The sequence below is a fragment of the Phyllostomus discolor genome, chromosome 1, assembly GCF_004126475.2.
Source record: "Phyllostomus discolor isolate MPI-MPIP mPhyDis1 chromosome 1, mPhyDis1.pri.v3, whole genome shotgun sequence".
Lineage (NCBI taxonomy): Eukaryota > Metazoa > Chordata > Mammalia > Chiroptera > Phyllostomidae > Phyllostomus > Phyllostomus discolor.
In genome coordinates, this window is record NC_040903.2 from 81,373,481 (window position 1) to 81,399,649 (window position 26,169).

At 39.1% G+C, this 26,169-nt stretch overlaps 1 protein-coding gene across 1 annotated transcript in view; it reads left to right on the forward strand.

Moving 5' to 3' along the window:
* The window catches only part of ELOVL6 (ELOVL fatty acid elongase 6), a 127,260-nt gene that overhangs the window by 38,075 nt on the left and 63,016 nt on the right, over positions 1-26,169 (forward strand). The gene's annotated exons all lie outside the window — the stretch shown is intronic.

The window sequence follows — 26,169 nt, forward strand, 5'->3', positions numbered from 1 at the left end:
GCCTTTACTTCTGGGCCATCCTCCTCTCCAAATCTCCACAAAACAAAACAAATCACCTGGCCCCAATGATGATTAGCCAATTTGCACAATTTGTTACAAATCAATTACTTGAGTGAGGAAAGGGCCTCTTTTACCAGTTTTGCCACGGCTGTGTTTAGCCACAAATACCCAGCCATGGGCTACCATATAAAAGCTTTTTTTAAGAAGTAAGTTTACGCTTTCCATGGGGATGGTTTTAAGTTTCATGATACATTTTGTTCCAGGGCAGGTATTCATGAATCAAATGTTTATGTAATTAACCAAGGAAGCCCAAAACCACTCTCAAAGAGACTAATGCAGTCCTCACGCCCCTCTCCTGAAAAAGAAGCGCGCCGTTCCTCACACGGGAAGCCTGTTCGTTCGTGTCTGTGCACCTTAACCTGCCACTCTCCACGCTGCAGCATCCTTCAGGGAGAACCACATCCTAGCTCCAGGTCACTGGTCACCTAGTCCTCTCCCCCGACTGCCTCCCATGCCAGAACACATTCTAGCTTTCTAAATATTCAGATTTTACTGGCCATGGCAGGTTCTGTAAAGATGATTAGCCTCTTGAATTTTCAAAGTGGCTCTGACAGAATCTTGCTTTTCCAGTAGGTTCTAGATTTCTTTTGCCTTCCTCTTCCTATGCTTTTCTTGGTCTCTTGAATAGGTGTTTAAAAAGAAAGAAAAATAGGCATATTTAGGTATGGTCAAGAAGATACTATTGCTAAGAGAATGATTATTCAATATCTGTTTGTAATGCTGGTGCATTTTATTGTCCTCACACTGCATTATAGCGATTGTCATTATTTAGGATAGTTCATCTTAGCACAACTGGGTACTTCCCGTGTTGTAATCACCTGGGGAGTTTTTACAATCTCTGTAGGTGGGGGGATCAAGGGTGTAAAAACTTCCCCAGAAGGCGAAGTAATGAGAACCTATAGTTTAGGAAGATGCTAGTAACCCGAGGGGTGGGGGGGTACTTGTCTGCCTGCCAGAGTACATTCTGATTATTTTTAAAATATCTGGAATATGTAGCCATTCTTTTAAGGCATAGTGAAATATGTCTGGGTCTAGATATGAATATATGATCTCTCTGCCTGGAAAGAATAAAACTGTGTTAAAGTAAAAAAAAAAAAAAAACCTCAAAAAAACATTACCTGATCTTGGTGGTACACTTTTTTAAACTTTGATTTTGTAAAATGTTATCCAATTTGTAATAGAATGTATTTAAATACTCAGTCCTAAGGGCTAATCAATTTTGGTATCTATTTTTAGATACTGTGATGTTTTTATGTTTTCACCATACTATCAGCACAAATACTATGACTTAATGTAAGAGGATATCTAAAACCAAAGTCACTCATAAATACATTAGGATGATGATTTACTTCTAAACAAGCAATTATAATTCATTATCTGAAAACTTGAAGGAGTAAAATTTTTTGCCCATGAAAACATAGTCAATCCTACTTCAAGATTATATTCTCATGAAATTTTAAAAATATGTTGCCAGTTATGCCCAGAATTTGCTTAAAATGTATCAGGGTTAATAAGGTGTATTAAGTGCCTATCAAGGACTTAAAATAATGTTACTCTTTTACCCCTGAGAATCATGCCTCGGGGAGGGTGTTATCTTCAGTGCACAGACAGGGAAGTGGGGCTCAGCAACTGCCAAAGGGGGAGGGTTTGCACTCGGAACTCTTTCTGGGAAGCCCTTGTCGGTTCTACTTCTACTGCAGTTTCAGCCTTACAGCTGCCAGAATAGCCTTTCTCCTCCCAGTTAATTACAAATAAGAGATGGATTTCACAGGGAGAGAGCAACCCGGCGTGTGGCTGGTTGTCTGTCTTGGTCATTACATTGTTGTTTGACCTGCACATGAGGCCAAACTTGGCAGCTGGGAAGAAATTCAGACGGAGTTTGGGTTTGATGACAGAGATAGCTTAAAAAATAGCTGAGGGGAGGCAAGTCAGATGTTAAATTTCATAGTAACAAATTAGTATTGATGACGCAAGGTCTGCTACGTTTTATATTTCTTAACTTTTCTGAATAGAAGCGGAATTGGTGTTTACAATAGGCAAAATTGGTGCCTTGGTATAAAATTGTGGTTGGAGAAAAAATTATCTGTTTCATCCCAAATGAGGTGAAGAATGCTGTGAGGTCAGTGGAGACAGCTGAGCCCTGTAAAGCTGCTTACTTTGCATTAAGAAACGACCAAGTAAGAAACAACCCCATTATTCTGTCTCCGGAGTTATTTCAGGAATGGCACTGAAAAATTCAGTGCATCCCATTTTAAGCAGGGTTCTGTTAGCCCTGTTTAAATCTGTAAGGCCGTCCCTAAAAATCTAAGATTATAGTAATTTTCTCTTCCTCATTTACATGGGAGTATAATGATTAAAAGTTTTAACTTTTAAGTCTCCAAAAAGAAAACTACTTTAAAAATGGGAGTTAACATGGAGAATAAAATGTGTGAATGGTTTATGAAAAAGCATTGAAGGAGCATTTATTACACTTTATTTTTTTTAGAGGACACTTTTCACCTTAAACCCTTGTGGATGTAATGCCAAAGAACCAATTTCTTAAGAATTGCCACACTTAGAGGACTTTTCTCATTTTGTTCCACTATCACTTAAGGTTTCTCCCACTGTCTAATTACTATCTATTAAATTAGCCCACTATGTATTAAGTTTTAAAACATGCAAGAGAGATAATAGGTGGTAAATACTGTTACTCTGTTTCAATGATAAATATTTGCGGCAAGAGATTAATATGTAAGGTCTCAGAAATGACACTAGTCATCTCCTTTCTTTTCTTTTTTTTGCAGTGTTTTTTCTTAATTTAATTTATTGGTATGACTCCTTTCTAAAGAATGGTATACTTTCCACAATTTTACATAATAGTTTATTATTACTGTTGTTAAACTTGAAAGATCTTATCCATGACATCAGGAAGCATTCTTAATATATGTTCTATTTATAAGTATTTCTCATTTCTGCCCATTTCTGGCAACTTCCTTACAAGCTAACACAGGCTGATGGTGACATTAAAGAGTGACCAGGGGTATATCAGGAGTAACTCACTGACTACTGTGTCATTCACTGCTCTCTAATAGACCAGTGTCTTTACTCATGGAGAGGTCATAAAGGTTTGACATGTCCACATTGAGAGACAAGAATCGTCTCTGCCAGTTTGGAGAAGAAAATTTTGAAAGAACCACATGTGCATTTTGAAATAAGGTTTCTAGGACAGTGCAGTAAGGTACTCCCCTTCTTCCTCTAAACTTTTCCGCAACATTTTTAACCATCTAATACACACACACACACACACACACACACACGAGTGACCTACTTGTCTCAATTCTCTCTACTTAGAGGTGTGATCTGAGTGTGAACCAGCAGCATTCTGGGGAGCTTGCTAGAAATGCAGCATCTCAGGCCCCACCCGAGACCCAATAAATCAAAACCTGCATTTTAACAAGATCTGAGGGTGTTTTATTTATGTTCAAACATACTCAAAATGTGAGGAGCTGGTATCAGGGACCACTCACTGCCTGGCAGGCCAAGCAAATACTGTCTGTGTTTGCACCGAATGAATTCTGTTTCTTTGCTTGAGAGATCCTTTATTCTTTTCTAAAGGGAGATCCTAATTCTGGGTGGTAGAGGGGCAAGGTTTGGACGGAGCAAGGTTTTCTGACTGTAATAGTGTGATGGTAGCAGCAGGACAAAAATGTCAGGGAGATAGTTCATGTCAGAGAAGAGTTAATGAGTTTTTTTCCCAGCATTTCCTCCCTGCTGGTGTCTTCAGTTCCAAAGAGAAGGGCCCGCGGTGAGGACTGGATGACACAGGTGTGACCTGTCAGTAATCTCCAAAGAAAATGATTTCTTACTATAGTGTGATTCATCCGGTATTAAGTTTTAAAAATATTTTGAGGGAGGGGATGTGGGAGTGCTAACCCAATCAATAGGAGTCAAATAGGTTTAGAATTGAATTCTTTTCATTTGAATACTATTTTAATGTTATCCTTTGTTAGACCTCCCTTTTACTGTAGGATTTCCATATTTAGAATTTAAAGATGTTCATAGTTTCAGGTAGTGACTTCTTATTGACTGCTACAACTTCTACAACTTCTCAAATAAGATTAATGTGCATTGGCTGGTTACTGAATGTGTCCTGCACAGGCTATTAAGTTAATCTTCACAATACTCAGACAACAGCTCTTACCTCCTTCTTACTGATGATGAAACTGAGAAACCAAGAGATTAAGTAATTTGTCAAAAATCTCACAGCTAATAAGTGGCAGAAACCGGTATTAAATCCAGGATATCTCATTCCAAAGTCTCTTCATTGTGGCTCTGGATTGCCTTTTAGACTTCCTCATGGGCCAGGAGCACTGTCTCTTGTTGAGTGGGTAAGATGTCAAGTCTGATTATTATGGCTCTAATTAGTTAGACACTTCAGTGAATAATTACACAGAAGTCGTCTGACACACCCAAGCACCTATCATATCAGTCACGCCCAATTCCTGGTCTTATTAGTGACTCATTAGTGTAATAATGGTATTGAAAGTCCTAAAAATCTCTCTTGTCATGTAGAACTTAATACAACTAAAAGGTATAGAAATTCAGTTAAGAATTTTAAAGTTTAATTTTAAAGTTATATATTTTTATTTTTAAAATACCAATATATTATCAAATAACATTAACATGTAGAAATGAAAGGATCACACAGTGAATGAGCATGCAAAATCATTTAAATAATGTCAAGAATAATGTTTTAAGTAGTCTGCTTTTAAAATTTTAAAACATTTTTATCTTATATTGGAGAATGTTTTTAAAATTTACTTTTGTTTTTTGCCTATTTATTTTCCTATTCCTTATTTTTTTCCATTGTTGACACTGTTACATATGTCCCCCATCCCTGTCCAGCTTCCTGTTTTAGAGATGACTATTGACAGGTGACAGTGACTTTGAGATTCCCTTTTGCCCGAGAAACTTGTATTGACATACAATACTATGAAAATTACCAGCACGTTTGGATATTTATAGGAAACCAGTAAAAACAAAACTAAAGCAAAGACTCTACAATGTATATGAGTTTAACTTCTGCCATTATGTTCAGATTTGGCAGTGCAGGCAATGAGAATGGTCTCTGAACTCGAGTTGTGTGGGGTTTTTTTTTAATCCTCACCTGAGGACATGTTTTTTTTTAATTGGTGAGAGAGAGAGGGCAGGGGGGAGAGAGAGAGAGATGAGAGGGAAGCATCAATAGGTTGTCTCCCACATGTGCCCAGACCAGGAGTCAAACTCTGGACATTTTGGTGCTCCAACCAACAGAGCCACCTGTCCAGGACGCAAGGTTATTTTGGAAATAAAGTATAATGCAGAAAAAAAGAAACAATTTCCATTCAGGTTGCTACTTTTCAACAATAGCACAGTTTGCACAGTTTGCACTACTGGACTCATGATGTGCTTGTTTTAAAGAAAAAATAAAAACAACTAGGAATTTGGTTAGGAATTTATTGAACTCTAAAACCTGTAAGATTTAGTCTTTGAAAGATAGTAAATTTATTTATCAATTTATCAGATCTCCTTTTAGATCATGTCTACGTGGAGATTTTTCTTATGTAGGCAGGTAAATAATAGTATTGAAGATTATTCAACAAGAAAATATTAGAAAGTGGTACAAATATAATTCAAACCCTTGTTTTATTCCCCAATCTTTTTTGTCTCTAATAATTGTCTTTTTCTGTCTCATCTTTGACATGAGTTATGATCACCTAGAGGTGGATCACTTCTTTTCTAGAACCAGATCAACAGCCTTTACTATGGAAAACTGCTCAGTCTGGGAGTGGCCCTGGTGACAGTCATCCCATCAGCCCTGAGTAGGGAGGGGCCTGCTGGCCACAGGTGTATTTGGGTGTTTTACCTTGTGGATTAGGGGTTAGGAATGAGAGTGACTGGGGAGCAGCCCTTTCTTGGACCCCTGGGGCTGGCCAGGGTTTGTTTTTCCACTTTATTCCTGCTAGTCCTGTTAGCTAGGTTCTAGGTTCTGTATCCTGTCTCAGAGGTTCGAAACCCCCTTGCACAGTTTCTCTTGTTCTCTTCCATCTACTTCTGCCTGCCCGGTCTGCTGCCCCTGTCAGACCACTCCTCTCCACTTTGAACCACCTGAATTCCTTCTCCAGCCAGAGCAGGCCCTCATGCGTTGTGGCACACTGGACACCAGCCTCCTCAGATGAGGATTTTAACTCACTTCTGGGCACTTATGCTGAAAACGAGAGTGCATGTCAGACCAAAAGGAGAGAGGTGATTGACCGCCTGATGACAAGGCAAGGTTTCAACAATGAATGGATTCTGGCCTCTAAAATAGACCCTTTGAAGGGTTGGAACTTCCTTCTTTAACAATGTATTTCTTAGCAGACATTCTCTTCTTAGTGATTACAGTTGTTCCCTTTGGAATTGGTTAAGTTCTTTAAAGCAAGGAGAGTCTGTTGAGTTAGTTACAAGTTGTACTTGTTAGTGATGGACACTCCTGTGCAACACCCAAGCAGAGAGACAGTTACTGCATCCCTCCCCGCTTATTCCATTATGGTTACAGATCCTTTCTGCAGATTAGGTACCAGTGTAAGGTTGGAAAGAGGAGTGACACCGATGACAGCTGAGGGAAGACCTTGTGAGTCAGTTATACTCTCGTGGGCTCATCACCTCACTGCTGGTTATTTGGGTTCCATTTGGGAGAAAATGGTATTTATGTAAATTGTTTATGTTCATCATCAAAAAAAATTGGAACTGGACAGAAGCAAGTATGATTTTAATGCCATTATACTATTACATTTTATAACTATACTATAAGCATTGTGCCAAGCCTGTTCATTTACAGTGGAAGATGTTCTTTCTAGTATCTAAAATATTCATAATTATTCTCTGTGGCTCTCCATTGCTTGTAAAATTACCTACAGAGGGATTATGAATTGGGGTGGAATCAAAGTGCAGGTAACTGCCTGACTTTGTGGGTTATTTCATAGAAACTGATAGTACTGTGGTGCTTCTATCTAGTAGATCATAGAGAGTGCCCCTACGTGACAGACTCAGTTTTGTTTTGAAATTGCTGTGTCAGTTCCTTGACTTAAATTTTTCTCAAGACTGTTCTTGTTTACAATATGAAAGTGACTTATTTTCTGTTCCTGCGGCTATAGTTGTTTTTCTTGATGAGAAGATAAACTTTCTAATACAGTGTTGCTGTAACTTTGATGGGCCTCCAAATCTCCTGGGGAATCCTGATAAAGACAGACTCTTTTCAGCAAGTCCGCATGTAGCAATACAGATTCTTGATATTCACTGGTGCTGAGAATGCTGGTTGTCACTACCTTTGGAGTAGCAAAGCCCTCGTCCTCCTAAGAGATGGCTGACATTCCTTGGGGTGTTTTATTTCTATACCACCTAGCTCTTTTTCTTCTGAACCTGGTTTGTATTTACTCCATACATGCAAAACATCAGATCAGAGCATGAACTTTTTTTAACCTTATTGCATAAGCTGGAGTGCTAGCAAAGAATAATTGAACTAATGAAGTAATTGGAAGACTTGCCGTATATGTGTGTGTGTATAATATGTGTGTGTATATAATATGATGTAATGTATTGTGTCTATAGAAAAAAGGTTAGTTTAAGTAGGTAAAAAACAGCACTGGAGTCTAGTTTGTATGAAAAATCTCAATTGTTTTTTTGGGCTGACATTGATGAGGTATGACAGTTCTAGCAGTGTCAGATGAGGTTAGTTGCTTTTGTTTTTAAATGACACATCCTTCTCGAATCCTGAAATCAGGAGCTTAATGTCCCTCACATAATATTATGGTCCAGCCTACAATAACCACCGACTTGACAGACACATGGTAGAGAGAGAGGTTATTAGCTTTTCATTGGCAGTTTTAAAAGTCTATGGAACTTGACTAAGACACAAGCCACTCTGTACTCTGAGGGGTGGAGGAAAAGAAATGTGTGAAGGATAATCAGCAAGTCATAACAATACTTTTTTAGATAATTTAACATTGGTGTAATTCAGCAACTTACAACCTTTTTCATCTCATGCCACACATAAACTAATTACTAAATTCTGTGGTACTCCCAAAAATATATTTTTTGCTGGTCTGACAAAAAATGGGTATAATTTTAATTCATTCACACCAGATGACTATGGTTGTGTTGGCTGTCATTACTTTTTTATTTGACAATCTAAGGAATAAAAGGTCAGTGCCCCTGACTAAACAGTTCAATATTGCATGTTTTAAAATTTCTTGTGGCACACTGGCTAAAACTGCTGGTATAATTAATAACTACTTCAAAAGGTAGAACCACAATCTGAAGATGAGTTATAGTAAAGAATTGGCATGTTGTAGGATTAATGATACCTACAAAAAAAATGACAACAGAGCTTCTAGCCAAGTGATATAGGAAGGAATTAACTAGAAGTCAGTAATTAATGTCACTTACCTATTCAGGATGAGAGAGGAAATGCCATGATCTACTCAAAGGAGGAAGGATCAACTTAATTATCTAGTGAGCAAGAGTTCATTTTTACTTTTGGATATTTGAACTTCTTGATCATTACATTAATTCATTGAACTATTTTTCCAAAACTTCCTGAGACAGACTAAATGAGCAGACCGATTCCATCAACTGGCAGTAATTCTACAGGTTAGACAGGCACAGGTGGGGATATATGCAATGTTCGTAAATTCTAGCTAGAATGGGAGCAGGGTTAACCCTGATAAATCCTATCAAACAGATCAAGCACATTCCGGTAGCCCAGGCATTACAGAACGTTACTGAAGGAAGGACAGGACCTCCAGGATGAAATTCCTTGGACTGCAAAAGCTGTAGAAACAACAGACCTTTGGTGGAGCTTCAGCTGTAAGGTGACTGGGTGTCAGACGGGAGACTACTCTCACCTCATTCTCAAGTTCCAGTTCTTGAAAGGAATGGCATGTCAAATATGTCCTGCAGCAAACTTACGAGGTAATGTACACAGCAGAGCACGTTATAAAAAAATTAAGTAAGTGAAAAAAAAAACAGAAGTGTACATATTGACCTTGAGTAAAAATGAGGAATGTAGTTAATATTCTTAAAACATGCACATGGGAATCAAAACTTTTTGATTTTGAAGTCTAGCTCCATGCTATTAAACACAGGCCTAAGAAATAGTAAGAAGAGGGCAACACCACAGTGACGAGTGTTGGCTGTCATTACTTTTTTATTTGACAATCTAAGGAACGAGAAGTCAGTGCCCTGAGTAAAGAGTCAAATACTGCATGTTTCAAAGTTTCTTGTGGCACACTGGCTAAAACTGCTGGTGTAATTAATAACTACTTCAAAAGGTAGAACCACAATCTGAAGATGAGTTGTAGTAAAGAATTGGTATGTTGTAGGATTGACGATACCTAGAAAAAATGACAACAGAGTTTCAAATTTCAGCACCTCGATTTTTATACCACAGAGGTCGCTGAGCTGCAGGCTTGTTCCCTTATCTGTGGAAATGGTATGATACTATCTGAGGGCTTGTGTTTTTACTATATGATTGATTCAGTGAAAGCACCTTGAATAGTGATACGTTTTTAAAAAATAAAATACACGTGCAAGAGATGTGCAGATCTTACTCTCACAACTACAACAACTTACTGTTTCTCTGCGGATGAAGTTCTTGAGACTAAGTCACTTCCCAGGTGATTGAGTGCAGCCAACCCTGTTACAGTCGCAGCCCTCAGAGACGTGCGTTCCCCACCTGCCACAGCAGAAAGAGTGAGTGAGTAACACTGGGAACGTGATAAATTATTTTGTGAGGAAAATTTTTAAAAAAGAAATAAAATAATCTGTTAGTTTGGAATGATAATACCGATTTGGGCAATTCAATTAGGAAATACCCCTTATTATTAGACTAGGTAGACATTTTAGAATCAGTTAATTTTTTGATATCTGAATGAAAAGGGAGGCATCACTCCATTGAGGAAGAAATTGGACAAGAAGCAAAGTGCTTCTCTAATCTTATCAAGTTTCCTTTTTCGTTGTCAAACTGCCAGTGCTACTTGGCTGTGGAACTCAAAGGGCACTGGCTCTTGATAAGGGCTGGAAGGAAACCCTAGTACCACCAATCATAAGTAGACGGGCAAGGACGGTGACAATCGTGGCTTCTAGGGCACTTTCCCACAGCCCCTGCTGCTGCTTGCTGCAGCTGCTGCTGCTGCGGCCCCCGTCCGGGTGTGTACAAGAGGCAACTGATCAATGCTTCTCTCTCACATCAATGTTTCTCTTCCTCTCCTTCTCCCTCTCTCACTTCCCTTCTCTCTAAAAATAATAAATAAAATATTGAAAAAAAACACAAAACTCTAGATGGTTCTCATGTGCTCCCAGGGCTCAGAACCATACACCTGTAGAGATTAAAAACGAAAACTGTCAGTTATTCATGCTCAGGATGAATTAATGCTAATGGGCTGAGTTTCTCCAAAATCAAGAGTTAATGAGAATGAATGAATATAAAATGTTGTTACTAGTGATGGGCTATAAAAACAAACACACATATTTCAATTGTCTGTAAACTGGGGTGACAAAACTTAGTGTAGGCCAATATTTTGTTCAGTCTGAATTGTAAGCTCTTCAGCCAGGTTGTAAACCACTTGCAGTGTGAGAGCCGAAGGCTCTGTGTTGTCCACAGGGCCCAGAAGAGAATGATGTCACTGTTGCCTACTCTCCGTAAGTTTTTGTTAAATGTCCTTTTACATGTTACTATTCAAAATATTAAGATCATAATAAAAGAGATTATCTAAGAAGCATTAGGAAAACTAGTCATTCTGGAAGAGTCTACTATGGTACTTTTATGGTGCCCAAGAGATGACTTTTATGATAATAAAAGGATATGTGAAGTATTATTTGTCTTGTTAAACTTGATGTACCTCTTGAAGACTTTAATATATTCAATAAAAAGTGTCACCCTTGGTTGCAATTAACCAAGTCACTAAAGGCATTATGGCAGTTAGGACGTGCTCAGTATCACTGAGACATTGCTAAAACTTTGAGTGTCTGTTGATTGCAAGAATTTGTAAAAATGTTGTCTCTTGGCTGCAATTATGAAGTGCTCAGAATTGAAATCAGAAGGATATCCCAAAACATACAAAGATCGACTGCCTCAGAGTCAATATTTGTTCTTTTTACCCGAATCAGCTATTAAGTTCGGCTGGTTGATACCTGAATGCACAAAACTTAGAAGGGAGGAACAGCATGCAGGGGACCATTGCAACTGCAGAAGTCAAGACTGAGCACGGGCTTCCTCTGGACTTACCTTCTTGCTGGAAAAAAAGACCCAAGATCCAACTTCCCCACCTTACTGTGAAACACAAAGTTAATTTTAGGGCTTATAGAAAGTCTCTAGACCTGCCCGTCCCCAAAGTGGCATGGGGTAAAAGGACACGTGAGTCAGCCCCGCACTCAGTAAAAGAGCAAGGCCGGCAGCCGCACCCACTGGCAGCCAGGATTAGGGAAGTCACAGATTATCAGCACACACTGGAGTATAGGCAATACAAACTGGGTGGCACAGCAGTCCCCTAAGGTGTTGAATGACTAAGGGGCAGGTTAGGTAAAGTGTCTGCCAGGGAAGGCAAAGGACAGGACAAAGACCCATTACGAAACAGCTTATAACCAATTGTTAATTTTTGAGGTTCTTGGCTCTGAAATTCAGCAATAGTAGAGATTGTTGGGATTATGTTAGAGATTGTTGAAAGACTGGTTGGCCAAGGTTGATTTGGGAATGGGATAGAATTAGTTTAAGAACCTAAAAAAAAAAACAAACCAAAGCACACTTCCACTTAAAAACTGTAAGTTAAAAACACTCTGTTAATAGGAAGAGTAAGGTCGATTACATAGCTGTTCTTTTTGTTTCCAAATCACTTCTCAAAATCGACAAAGAGTAGACCCGTAAAAGAAAAAGTCCCGGTCCAGCAGAGGAAGGAGTGTGTTTTTATGAGCATGGTTATTCTCTAAAAATATATCAGTAAGCCAAGAAAAAATTCATTTTTAATAGGCAAAAACATGGTGGAAGGAAAATTGGTTTGTATAAAGAAAGGAGTGTTGCTGAGCCCTGGTGACTCTGCATGTGTCTGCCTGTTTCTGAACAGTGTAATATTGACAGACCAGAGCCCCGAGGGGATGAAAAAGTATACGCACTTCTCACTCAAATATAAATGCACTGGGCTCAGTTCCAGAGAACATTCTTGGAATTGATTTTTTTTAGCTTCTTAAATTTAAGCAGCTGAAATTTTTCTTAAAACCAGGCTTTTGTAAAAACAAAAAGGTTTTCTTCATTTTGTTGTTTATTTTATTAGTTTTAAAAACACACTTGCCTTGCCCAGGTAACTTAGTTGGTTAGAGCATCATCCCCACACACCAAGGTTGCCTGCTGGTTTGATGTCTCATCAGGGTACATACAGGAAGCAGCCAATGAATGCATCGTAAGTGGAACAACAATTGATTTTTTCTCTCTCCTTCTCTCCCCTTTCTGCTCTCTCTCAGATCAATAAATAAAATTTAAATTTTAAAAACACTCAAAAAATTACGTTATCTCATAGGAAGTGAGAGTTTCACTACCCTCTAACCTTGGAAAAATAATACTTTTTTCTAGAACACTAGAGATATGTATGTCTATTTTTGTGGATGTATTCTTATCAGTATCTATAATTATAATGACTTAATACTGCAAACCTGCATTTAAAAGAAAACACAGAACACTGCGTTCTTGGTTTAGGTAGTCTGTTGATATTGTTATATTTTTAGTTTTGTATGCTTAATCTGCAAGTGTGTGGGTTACAACACGGTCATTCAAGTCATGGCCGACTGAGGGCATGTAAATGGGAAACAGGACCTTGGGGCGCGCACGTGGGAGCAGTTTAGGACTCCCATTTATCACAGCCCACCCGCACCCTGCCTGGGTCTTACCTACACAGGGACCACCTTTCAGTGCCTTACACAAACCAAACTCTAATTTTCAGCCTTTCTAGTACGCAGCCCCTTCTCCCTGGAAAGTTCACCCGCTCAAGTCCAGCTCTTTCTTACTTCGGTGATCTCAGTTTATGTGTCCGCACTTTATGGAGACGTTTTCACCCTTTATTTGAAAGAGCTCCCCACCGACATCGTCTCTCCCAGTGCTCTGTTTAGTTTTCCTTCGAAACACATCATAGTGGGTTATTTTTGCTTGTTTGTTGGTTAGTGTCTGTCACTCCCTACTCAATAGGACAAGCTCTGCAAGGCTCACAGTGGTGCCGACCTTTTTCAGCCCCGTGTATCCAGCACCTAGCGTAGGGTCAGGCAGATACCAGGTGCCTGATTGGTATTTACGGAATTATTGAGGTGTGTATCAGTGACACAAATCCACAAGCATTATGTCACCAGCTTGCTTTATAACCATGAGGCCATGAAGAAAGAGAAGGTTGCTATTTGACTGGTGTTTATTAGTCATGTTTTACCAAATTAAGTTACTGGTAAATCCCTGGTGCAATAGTTACAACAGTAGTAAAGTACAAAGCATGTTGTATTGCTAAAATAGGTTACTGGGGCTGAGAAACCGAAGCAATGTGGGGGTGGGGAGAAATGCTCCATCCATTTCTATAATGACTTGAGCAGAAGTCAAGTGAGTGGAAGAAAGAATTGGACTTTCTTTGATCGTAGATCTGCTATTCATTAGTCATTTATTACTTAAGTTCTTAAGAGCCTCAGTTTTCTTATCTGTAAAAGGCAGTAATTTCATTTCATAGGAATAATATAGGAGATACATGAGAGTTAAATCCTGCTATAGTTAATATAAATAAATGTGCACAGTCTTCTTATTTTGAAATTCATAAAAAGGAGAGTTCATGCAGCTAGCTGCCTGGGAATTCTGGGCATCTGGGAGCCCATTGCCAATTGTGTTATTTCCACAAATTTGCTATTGTCTCAGAGTGGGATGCCCAGGAATTTATGAAATGTTAGTGAAAGTTTTTTGTGAATTGCAAAGGAGCATACACATTTACAGTCTTGTTACCATTATTATAGGGTTGAAAAAACAATAGATTCTCTTAATAAGAGAAATCTGTTAATAGTGACTTAGCTTTTAGACTTAAGGGAAGCATAAGCTTAACTGACATGGATAGGACATGTATGGTAAAGTCAGAATAGCTTATAAAACCTTGGACAGTTGCTAATGCTTCATAGTAAAAACATCTGCTTCTACAGATATAGGAAGGTGAATTTTTCTGATTGACTTTGACATCTGTTTTGCAATTTTGCCCCAAAGATAGTCACGATGGTGAACTTCTTAAGAGGAAGCAGCCATAAAGTGGAACATCACTCAAGGCAATCAGCCAGTAATCCAGGTTTACACTCCACCAAGGTAAATTTAATCTAGGCTGAATCAAAGAATCGCTGCAAAAAATTCTGGTGTTGGAGGAAACTAAAATGTACTTGTGTTAACCCAAAAGTCTAAAGTTCTTTTGATTTCCAGTCTTTTATGGAAACAAAGTAAGTTAGTTTTATTATAATTTTTGACCTATATAGTGTGCACCAAGCCATAATTCACAGGGGCCATGTGTGTTTCCTGCCAAGCTTCAGTGTGTGTCCTTGCCACCTTGGCATTTCAAGGGAGTAATTCTGCATTGATGTAGACCCTGTTCTTTCAGGGACGATTCCAGAAGCCATCTGGACATTTCTGGAATAAGGTTTTCTTTCCAGGCCTCTGTTTCTTCTCCATTTCCACCTTTTCTACCCTTCCCCTGGCTTGTCTCTTATCTCTGCATTAGCATACAGGAGGATGTGGTGTGGTTGTCATTTGAACTGCTAATTTTGTTAATTTGGCTTCAAAAAGCAGCATTACAGATAAATTAACATTTGAGAACCTGAAACACAAAGGTGATATGAAACTCGTGAAACCACAACTGACCTTGAGCCAGCTATTTAGAGGATAACATAACGTGCAATGTGCCTCTTGGGTCCAGCTGGTATAATTAGAGGTCAGTAGCAGATGCCATAGAATTAGTAATTGTGGGTAAATAAGAAAATAATCATGAATTGATATGAAGACTATACCTCCAGTCTTTTTTTTGTGTAATGAAAAAATAGTTTCTTATTTAATTACCCCAAAAGCCTTGAAATTATGAGGGAGTCACAGTTTGCTGATAGTGTGTCTTTAGCACTTCTCTGTCACTGCAGATCTCCTTCGTCAGCACATAAATGACTGGCCTCAGGTTCAGAGCCTGGAATCTTCACAAACTCAGTGCCGACTCACTTGACTGGGTTAGTGTCGTGGGTGATGGAGTGATTCTTAAACCTGGCGGGCATCCCAATCACCTGCGGATATTTTTTCTGCCAGATTTCTCCAGGAGGGAGGGGTTTTGGCTCTGGAGAGAGAGCAGAAGGGACAGCCTCCAGCATCCCTGTACTGAGTCATTCTGCCATCTACAGCTCCAATTTTTAATTCAGTTTATAAGGAAGTGCTGATTGCTCCTAATTTAGACGATTGTACCTGCTAGTCAGTGGAACACATAGCAAACCCTAGCTCTGTGGCAGGGCATTCTTCATTACTACAACTGTTTCTCATATCTTCCGTGAGTTATTCAGTATAGAGTGAACATTTTATGAATGATAAACCTGCTTGTAGGAATTCAACCCACAACTGTCACACAGCCTGTAACTTGGCAGTTGATTGAACTTAAATAAGAAACTTAATGTCTTTTATCTACGTGTCTGCTCCTAATGCAGGATTCCCGACCCCAGAGAAAACATCTATGGGCATTCATGGTTTGTTAAACAGTAAAATGGGAATTTGAGTTACTTATCTAGAAAATTGAGACCAAAATAATACTTAGAATTTCAAATATCTAGACTCTTATGAAACAGCATTAATGGAGAGACAAGAACGTTTTGTGTTAAATTTCCTGACAGGTGCACCTGTTTGTGAAGGTGCAGGCAGCACACTCAGTGCTTTAAGGAGCCCACTATAGGTATCTTTCATATTAACCCAGACTTGACTGTTTATATTATTAATCAATGTATAATGATTAAACTAACATTTTAACCTCATATCTAATGTCAACATAAGAAATATGCAGACCTGTAGGAATTTTTATGAGTTTATTTGAGCCAAACTGAAGGTAATTGCCAGGAAGCAAAACCTCAACAGATTGAGAAAATATTCCAGAAAATGACAGTTTTGCACGTTATTTTATATATTACAATCAAAAGAGAAGAAATGAGTGGGTTACACAAAATCCACTGGTGACAGGTTAGGGAGGTGGGAGAAAGCAAAGCGAGAGTGGAAGGACTTCTGGGATTGGATAAAAAGTAAAATGATAGACATAGACTTCTTTTACACAGGTGGGTAACGGATAGCTAATAGTCAACAACTGACATGATAACAATAACAATGAGGGGATTTATGGTCTCCCTCTGGTACAGCACATGTGCTTTGAGGGGCCCAGAGAAAGGAAATTTGACATTCCAAAGGCATGTTATCATAGATGCATGTTATCATTGAGCCAGGCTCAATTAAGGTAAAGATTGACTTTTGTCAGGGAAGATTCTAGCCTTCTAGCCTAGGATATGCCTGCCTTCCATGACTACCTGTTAGTTAGAAAGTCTTAATTTCAGACCATCCTATGTGGTTACTTTAGGTCTCTGAGTTTGTGAGGCTGTCACGCAGACTTCCCCTGGGCTTGCCAGGGTTAGTATGAGACCCCTTTTCATCTACACTAAGTTTAAAAGAAAAATTCATTTTCTACTAGACTCACAGTTTCACTTCCAGTTGAAGTTCTTGTGGGGTTAATGAAGGTTTAGGTTTATTCTTTGAAAACCTCATACTGAATTGTGGTCAGCCTTCTCTCTTCCTGGTTCCCTTTGATGTTTCTTCACAGATCTAATATTCTGACCCTTTGTTCATCTTTGAGGACCTTCTCAGAGCACTCGGTTGTCCCTGGTGTCTGTTTCGGATCAGACCCCTGCAGAGGACAAGATGATTGCTGAACTGTTCTCCCAGGCAGCCTTGGCGAGGTTGACGACAAAAAGAGAGGGGGAAGGAAATATGCAGGAAGGGAGGAAGAGCGTATGGTATTACAGTCCCTCCATTGGTTGTCTTCTATCCCACTCAAGTCTTTACCTGCCTCTGAGTTTATCCATTTTTTAAAATGAAATTTATTGGGGTGATGTTAATAAGATTATGTAGGTTTCAGGTGTACATTGAGCATATCCATTTTTACATTTAAACATTTTCAGTGTCTTCTCTTCTTCCTCGGGCTACTGCCCTGCTGCCCTAACCTGGCCTTATTGAGCTTCATTACATGTGTTTTTGATTCCTCAGGTTTGCTAATTCACTTACAGTTTTTCTCCCTGACGGTACTGACCTTGGCTTTGTAGTCATACAGAGGCCAATTTGAACCCAGAACACCACTACTTACTTTTGTGCAAACTTGGGCAAGTTATTTAACCTTGTCAAGTTTCCTCATGTATAAATGAGAATGGTACATATATCTAGTGGAATTGGCGTGAATATCGAAGGAGAAATCTGTGTGACGTTCCTAGCGCAGCGCCTGAGAGATCCTGAGGAGCACTGGACTCTGGTACAAGTTCAAACCTGTCATTATCGGGCATCCTCAGATGATTTTCAGTGACTTCTTGATGCCATAATGTGATTCGCTCATCTTCACCTAGTCATACTAAAGGACTGTCCTAGGTTCTGTTTTCAAGTCCTATCAGTGAATGTTAATAAAAGGAAACGCCTCACATTTTTAGGTTGGAATTCAAGGCCCCGCACTATTCCATCCTGAACTCCCTCTCTGCCTTGTTTTGCACATCATCAATTTGAAATATTGAACGCATTTATCAAACCGAGTAATTGTTATTCTCTGGACAGACACTCCCGTTTCATTGTCCCTGCATTTTGGAATGTGCCAAAGTGTCCCAGACCCGATCCGGGGCTCCTTCCTATCGGGGAGTGGGAAATCGCCAAGGACCTGCCAAAGGCACCAGCACCCAGTCAGAAAGCTAAACTAAAAAATGAAGATTTTTGAGTAATAAGACACAAATCAAAAGACTTGTTCTGTTTAAAAAAGAGAGAGAGAGAAGAAAGGGACATTTGGTCCGTGCTAAGTAACAATGAGATGAGGTTTCTCTAAAGTGTAGTCAGAACCCAGAAACAGTTTACTTTGGTGCCTTTAACTTTTCCACCTTGATTTCCTTTCAACATCCAAAGGGAATGTTTAGAAATAACCACTTCTCATCAGCCTAGGACTTTGCTCCTGAAACAGATTTGGGAGTTGACTACAGGGCTAAGCAGAATAAACGGTTGGAGAATGAGAGGGTCGGGTGCTGCAGGCCCTTTCTCCCCTCCCCAACTTGCCCCTCAGGCTCCTGTGGGCCTCTGGGCCCCATTCCCCCCTCAGCTCACCACTTCCTGGTTTTCTCCAAATGCAGTGTCACCAAGTGCTTTACATACACATTCACTTCCTGTTCACACCTTACATAGTGTAATATTTATAATGAAATAGAAATGCTTTTGCTATGCTTTCAAAGTAGGATGAGGCTGTCCTTAAAGTTCAAGGTTTATTTGCATAGCACCTGGCACCCAGAAGACTTCCGTCAATATTTATTGAAGAAATGGACAAACAAGCACTGAAAGGCCACTTCGTGTCACAGTGGAACACTCTGTTGGCACTTGAATCAACTTGAGTGCTCTGTGGCACTTGACTTTCCCTTACCTTTTTTTCTTTTACATTCCTGTGTTTTCTTCTAAGAACTTTTAGCTGTCTCTACTTACTCGTTCCTCCTTCTTTTCCACCTTTTACTTACATGGTGATGCCCCACCTCCGGGTTAGGCTCCAGCATTACCTTCAGAGCATACCCCTTAAATGACCTCATTCACATGCATGACTTCAACTACCGACACCCAGACAGACATGGATGGCTTCCAAATAGATACCAGCATTCTAGAAATTTCTAAGTCCTACATGCTACGATCTCTTTTCATCTCTACCAGCAAGTCCTATAGTCCTATCAAGTATCTTTATTAGTAAGTATTAAAATGATGCTTGCCTCTTTACTTCCCACCCACCAAAGTAACACCAGCTATCAAATCAGACAAAATCAGAAACTCAAGAATCATTGCCTCCTTTCTCTTGCCTTTTCTCCCACATCAAACTTGTTAAGACCTGCCTGTTGTACCTCATCTGCTGAGTCACTTCAGTAAACATAGGGAATGATTGCTCTGATGGGATGGCATCTTTCACCCTTTCTGCCTCCACCAGTACAGGCATCTTCTCTGATGAGATTTGCAGTCACCTGGCCTCTGCACCTTCATCGGGTCATGTTCCTCCCAGATGTTCTCCATGTTACTGCTGCATGGTGGGCTTTTGAGCAACTAACTGAAGCTGACTCTGGCCCTTCTCGTTCACCTAAAAGCTTCAGTGGCCTCCTACACTTTCAGGATAAAAACTTCAAAGAAGCCCCTTGCAGGTGTAAAAGTCATTCAGGATGCTACCTTATCTTAATTCTCCAGCCTCATTTCCTACTCTTATATCTGGTGCCCTGGTCATTCCAAAGTCCTTGTTCACGTCTCTGACATGCCCCACAGAGCGCTTGGCCCCATTGTACTTCCTCCCCAAAGCACTTTTTCTACCATTTTCCTCTTGTTGTTCTACTCCTCCTTTAAAATTGGTTATTTCTGCTGGAATTTCACTCTGTCTTTTCATGCCTTCTCCTATCCTCTTCACACCTCTTGGGATGATTAGAAAGCAAAATAAAATTGTCCTTTACTTATCTATCTCATTAAGCTGAGCAGTTCGAGATTTGTGTTCCTGGCATCAAAAACAGTACTAACCAGTGTTTCTCAGGGTGGGTTCTGCCAAGCACTCTGTCAGAATCACCGGGCTCTTCCTAAACTCATATTCTTGAGACCTCTCTTCCACCACTGAGCACAGAGAATCAGAATTTCTGATTTTTAAATAGACTTCCTGAGTAATTTTTTTGAATATATGTCTTCAATATTTTTGAATAAACAAATCAGTTGGAGACATTGATTCTGTTTTTTAGTCACATACACTGTAGTAACTTGGATTTGTTGCTGGTACTTCTATAAATATTCACCACATTTATAAAAAGACAATTTAAGTTTCCAGAGGAAATATTGCCAATATGTTGTAAAATGAACTGGAGATTTGGAAATCCTGTGGCCAATTTTAAGCTATATAAGCAAACAGGTCAAAAAATAATCCACACAACTAGATTCAAGCAGCCCAAACTCCTAGATCTTTTGATGACCTTGTCTTCTCCTGCTCCGGAACAGTTTCTGTGCATGGAAATATGAAACTTAGTGCATGACACCTGGTGGTTTCCAGGAATTTAAAAATCACTGTGGCAGATATTTTTCTCTGTTTCATTATGTTCAATTCAATGTCCAAGGTGTAGCCCCATAACTACACATAATGTAAGACAATGATTTAGGAGGCTTCCATAACAATAAAAGAATCTGTTAATACACAGAGAAAACCAAAGTGCAGCTAGAGCTTCTGTATAGGAGTGGGAGTGAGAAGACTAATGATCTGTACACTCTAATGATGTGTTAAACTCACATACTATCTCCAGAAATTAGTACTCACCTATGTTTTATAGGCATTTAAATGCCAATATAAATACACACTCATGCACAAATATAAATTTGCTATTCTGGATATCCTAAAAAGATTCTTAATCATGTGCATATAAACTGGTCTGAAAATCCTAGAGCCTGCGAGACAGGTTGTACATTTGAATAAATGTAGCTGATGCAATCTTTAGCCTGCATGCTATGTTTGCTTAACTATCCAATCCCTGATGGCTGGCTCTTTTGGCTGGTTTGCAGTGCTTATAATTGTGTAACTTTAATTTGCCTAAAATTGTCCATAAAATATTTTTTTCTGTTCTTATGCAAAGTCCTTTCCCTTGGGCCAAAGTGTTACTTCCGCTTTTGCATCCAGAACTCGGTCTTTTTTAATAGTTCACCAATCAAGTTCAACTGAATAACAATAATTTTGGACAAAATACTAGGAAGTATGTGGATTTTTTGTTTGTTTGGTTGGTTTTGGTTTTCCTGCTGTTTTTTGGTGCCAACACAGCTCCCATAGATTAGGTAGCTTGGCATCTTTCTGGAAGGAGGCTATACGGATGTCACTATACAAACATGTTTTTGAGGTAATGGTTTCCTGATTCTCAACCAAGTTATTAAGTTCCCAGGGAATTCCACATACTATCAGTAGCAATGGAACTTGTTTATCTCATATGCAGAGAAGTTTCAATTGAAATTCAGGGTATCGAGTAAGAGTATAGTGGGCTAGAAGTAACAGAAAAACAACAAATAGAACTTAATAAGTGTGGGGGTTTCCTTGTTTCATTGAACAAAAGTCCATAGCACACAATCTAGAGCAGAGGAGAGCTCCATGACGCCATCATGAAACCAGGCTCCTATCTTTTTCTGCCCCTGTCTTTCTTATGGCTGTGAGATGGCTGCTACCCCAGGCATCAGGTCTGGACTAGGCAGGAAAGAGATGTGTAAATGAGTAAAACTCCAAAGGGACATGTCAGCCAAATCAATCAAGTTTTCCTAGAGGTCCCATCTGACCATGTCTACTCCATTGTCATTGCCAGAACACCATCACATAGCCTCCCAAGACCAATGACTTGAAAGGAGTGACAGAGGAAGGGCATTGTGGATGGCAGTTCAGTTATACCACCATACCCAGACAGCCTCACTAATGACCAGTCCATTGAAATGAGAGTTTCAGTGAAAGGACTTATGAGGAGCATATCACTTGCTATAATGTCTGCCCTGGTATTATAGCTTCTCTTTAGAGACTCAAGGACTTTTCAAGAGATGACACTGGGGGCATTCTGCTCTCTCAGCTGTCAAGGAGAGAGAACAATCCAGTACAGAGGTGCGTCACTTGAGAGAATAGATAATACAATAACAAGATTTGATCTTTACAAATAATCATTGAGTTTCTCTTAAGTAGAGGGGCTCTTCAAATGTTTTCAAAATACACTTTAGTTTTTCAAAAGTTTATACATAATTTCCCCGGAGTAAATCTGTTGTATAAGCAAGATAAACCTGTACTTTAAAAAGGTTTATTTCACCTTCGAGGTGTGGATATAAAATCTTTGAACACAGTACATACACTTATTTATCCTCATGAGTGCAGTCTTTCTTGGATCTTCAAAAACATATCCCACCTGAGCTAAGAACTTACCTTTACAAGTTCTGTCTTGTTGGTTGGGCATGTGGATATATGTTTCAGTAGTCCTGAAACTGACATTGCATACCAGTGATTGACACATTATGGGAGGGAGCATAATTTTATACCTGAGACCATGATAAGCACCAAAAGCAATGAGGAAATACTACACTTTGCTATGGGCTCTGTGTTCAAAGATAAGTGTTTGAGTGAAATCATTTGCAGAAGGCACCTGACCAGACCACATTTGACCACATGGTCAGCTACTATGAAATGTGCTTCAACTGGGGGTGTGCAGACTTGGGAGCTGCCTGTGACCACATTACTCATTTCTGCCTTATCTTCAGCTCCAGGCCCTGCCCTACCTAATATCTGTATCACTCACTTACTCAAAACTTACCCAAGCTCCCACTTAGATTTTATCAGTGAACAGTCCTTATATATCACAAAATCATGCTGACTTTTTTTCATTTAAACTCTTCAGTGGCTTCCCATTGCTCTTAGGATTAAAAGGAAACTTAAACATAATCTATAAGAGCCCTCATGTCTTGCTTCCACCTACTTCTTAGACCTGCAGTTCAACTCTCTTCAACATACTTGTTGGATTGGAAGGTCAAACACACTGAATTTCGTAGAGTTGTTTGTCTGTGCTTTCTCTCCTTGCCTCTGGCTCTTTGCCCATGCTGTTCTTACTCCCGTACTCATCCTGTCTAAATCTGGATCAGAGTGTATCCTTATTATTTTTACTGGAGTATTTCCTGTTTATGCATTCTCCCAGTTTTCCATTGACTTGTCTATTACTCCCTGCCACTCCCACCTCTTCAAAGATTGTCAAGTCTCCAGGAGGCAGGGGGTGTGTCTGTTTTGTTAACTCTCCTCAATATTTAGCCTTGTACATAGTGAGCATTTAATAAATATTCATTGAATAGCAATATAAAAGAATGAATGAATCACAATTCTTCTTACTCTCTGACCACGTAAACTCTTAGTAATAATACCAATTCAGCAAAATTTTGTACTATAAGCCAAAAAGGTTTGCAAAAATTTATTAATTAGGAGGTAAATAAACATCTTTGATCTCTGATGTTAGACTCAACTGTCATCCTCAAAGCCATTCCTGAAAAATTACATCTTAGGTTTCACCTTTTTGTTGTTGTTGTTGTTTAAAAAGGCAAGGGATTGTAAATTGATTTAATGTTTTTCATTAAGTTCTCATGTGAAGAGAAGCTCTAGCTTAGCCATAGCCGTCACTTCTGGTCACGGTACTCCTGAGGCAGCTCAGTGTTTATTACATCCTGTCTGTTGCCAACACACAGTGCCGGAGATTGTCAGCCACTTTCCTTTTTCTTTAGTTTTCATCTCTTATCAGATAAAAGTCTTTTTAGATGTAATGCACTGATTTTTTGTATAAATATGATATTAGCTAGAAGTTTTTTATTTAACTGTAGGATATAATTGAATTTGACATGTTACTACAGTTGTATAATCTTTGAGACAGGAAATCAAAGAATCCAGAGGGATTGTGGTGGTTGAAGATATGAAGCTAAATAATCATGATGATCTTGAAGTAGATCAAACTCAAGTCTAAAAGTCTCCTAAGAATCATCATCAAGTGCAGACTTTTAGGGTTGCTCTTTGTTCTCAGTCTGTCTTGGTTGCTATAACGAAACACCACAGACTGAGTCGCTTCAGTAACAGAAATGTTTCTCAGTCCCAGAGCCTGGGAAGTTTAAGGTCAAGGTACTGGCAGGCCCTAGACATCTGTCTTTTCTCTTCAACCTTTTATGGAGCCTTCTTGGGCTCTTATTTAAGGGCATTAATTCCATTCAGGAGGGCTCAGCCCTCATGACCTAATCACCTCCCAAAGACCCTATACCCCATTACTATCACATGGGAGATTAGGATTGCGACATGAATTTTTAGGGGTACACACACAAACATTCATACCATATCACTCTGCTAGATTCAGGGGGTCTGAGAGGGGGCAATCTGCAGTCTTAACAAGCACCTCAGGAGCTTCTCAGGCAGACCGTCTTGAGAAACACTTAAGATTAGCTGGTGTGCCCTGGCCAGTGTGGCTCACTTGGTTGGAGCATCATCCCAGAGACTGAAAGTTCACTGGTTTGAATCCCAGTCAAGGCACATACCCAGGTTGTGGGTTCAGTCCGGGTTGGGGCACACAGGAGGAGGCAACCAGTCATGTTTCTCCCTCACATTGATGTTTCTTTTTCTCTCCCTCTTCCTTCCTCTTTCTCTAAAAGCAATGAAAAAATAATGTCCTCAGGTGAGGATAAAAAAGAAAAAAAGACTAGCTGGTGCAAGTGTTTAGTTAGAAAATTCGAAATTGTGCATAGATGTGAGAGGACCACCACTCCTGGTCCTCCTGAACCTTTCCCACAACACCAGTGAACAAGGTGAAGTTGGGGCAAATCGTCAACTCCTCTCCCATCTCCACCCCCACACACATATTTTCTCAGGGAGCCTCCAAAGAGCCACTGGGTGAGCAAAATTAAGTTACTGTAAGTCTTTGGGGTTTAAAAAAACGGCTATATCTTATCTTGGAAGTGTTTATATTTCTATTTTATGATGACTTTCTAAAATTGGGATTAGGTCATAGTTTATACAGTGCAAATTACCTGATTGAAAATGCAAAGCTTCACCTCAGCTCACTAAAGCCCTGGAGCAACAGACCTAATTTTTTTGTAATGTAAATAGATTGTTGCTACAGTGTGTGTGTGTGTGTATAATATATATATATATTTAATTCACTTAGTTCCTGTTTTAGTTTAAAAGTTATTTTATTCATTTTCATTTGCTTTTTTTCTTTAAAGTTGTGATTTCTACCATACCATTAGGCTTTGCTTCTTAATATGCACATTTAGAGAAATAACACATTAAAAAGTTACCTGTGTCCTTTCCCCTCTTGCTGACTTAGGAAGAAAACTGAAAACATATTTCCCGTCCTTGTCAGGTATTATCTTTTCTTTTTCCCCCAACTGGACCTAAAACCAGCTAGCTAGTGAAGCAGAATTAATGTGCTTATAGAAAATAAAATTCTGTCTCTAGTTAAGGAATAATTCTGGCAGTTTCTTGAAGAACTAGCCTTACTTTGTATATTCAGGTTTGGTTTTGCAAGAGGAAATCCTGAAAGAACATACCTTTTTTATGAAGAAAGATCCTTTTATATGACAAAAGGATTAAATAAATTTATCTCTAAAATCAGTCTTAATCTTCTGTCTATGGACTAAACTCACAAGAGATAGTATCAGACACTCAAAAGTTGTGGGATTTCTTAGTAACTCAGATTTATAATTATCTCCTAAATTACTGATGGATTTTTGGTTACTTATACAAATTAATAAACTTTTTAAAAACAGTAGTCTGGATACTCTCATGCTCATTCTTCCTGAATGATACTTGTGGCTATGCAAAGATAACCATGTTTAGATGAGAAGTTACTGAAAAGAGCAGAATTGTTGCTTCGATTCACAATTATAGACACACAATTGACACACAATTATTGATACACAACTGTAGCTCAAAGATGAAATTGGAAGAAGTCTGCCACTCCTCACCTTGTTTTTCCTTTACATTGCTTTCCTTTTTCTTCTTCCCTAGTATTTATAAGCTTCTAACAAGCCAATTACTTATTGTCTGTCTTCAGACTTGTAGCCTCCATGAGAGCAGGCTTTTTTATCTCTTGTTCACTGATATATTATCAGAGCCTAGAGTCATGCTTGGGACACAGGAAGTGCTTGATGAATACCTTCCGAATGAATAATCATGAGTTGAAACTGGAGTCAGAAAAGAATAAGGAAAATTAATTTTTCTATGTTGCTATTTGTGCTGTCAGAATAAACTTTTTCTTTGGGACAGCTGTGGAGACTAG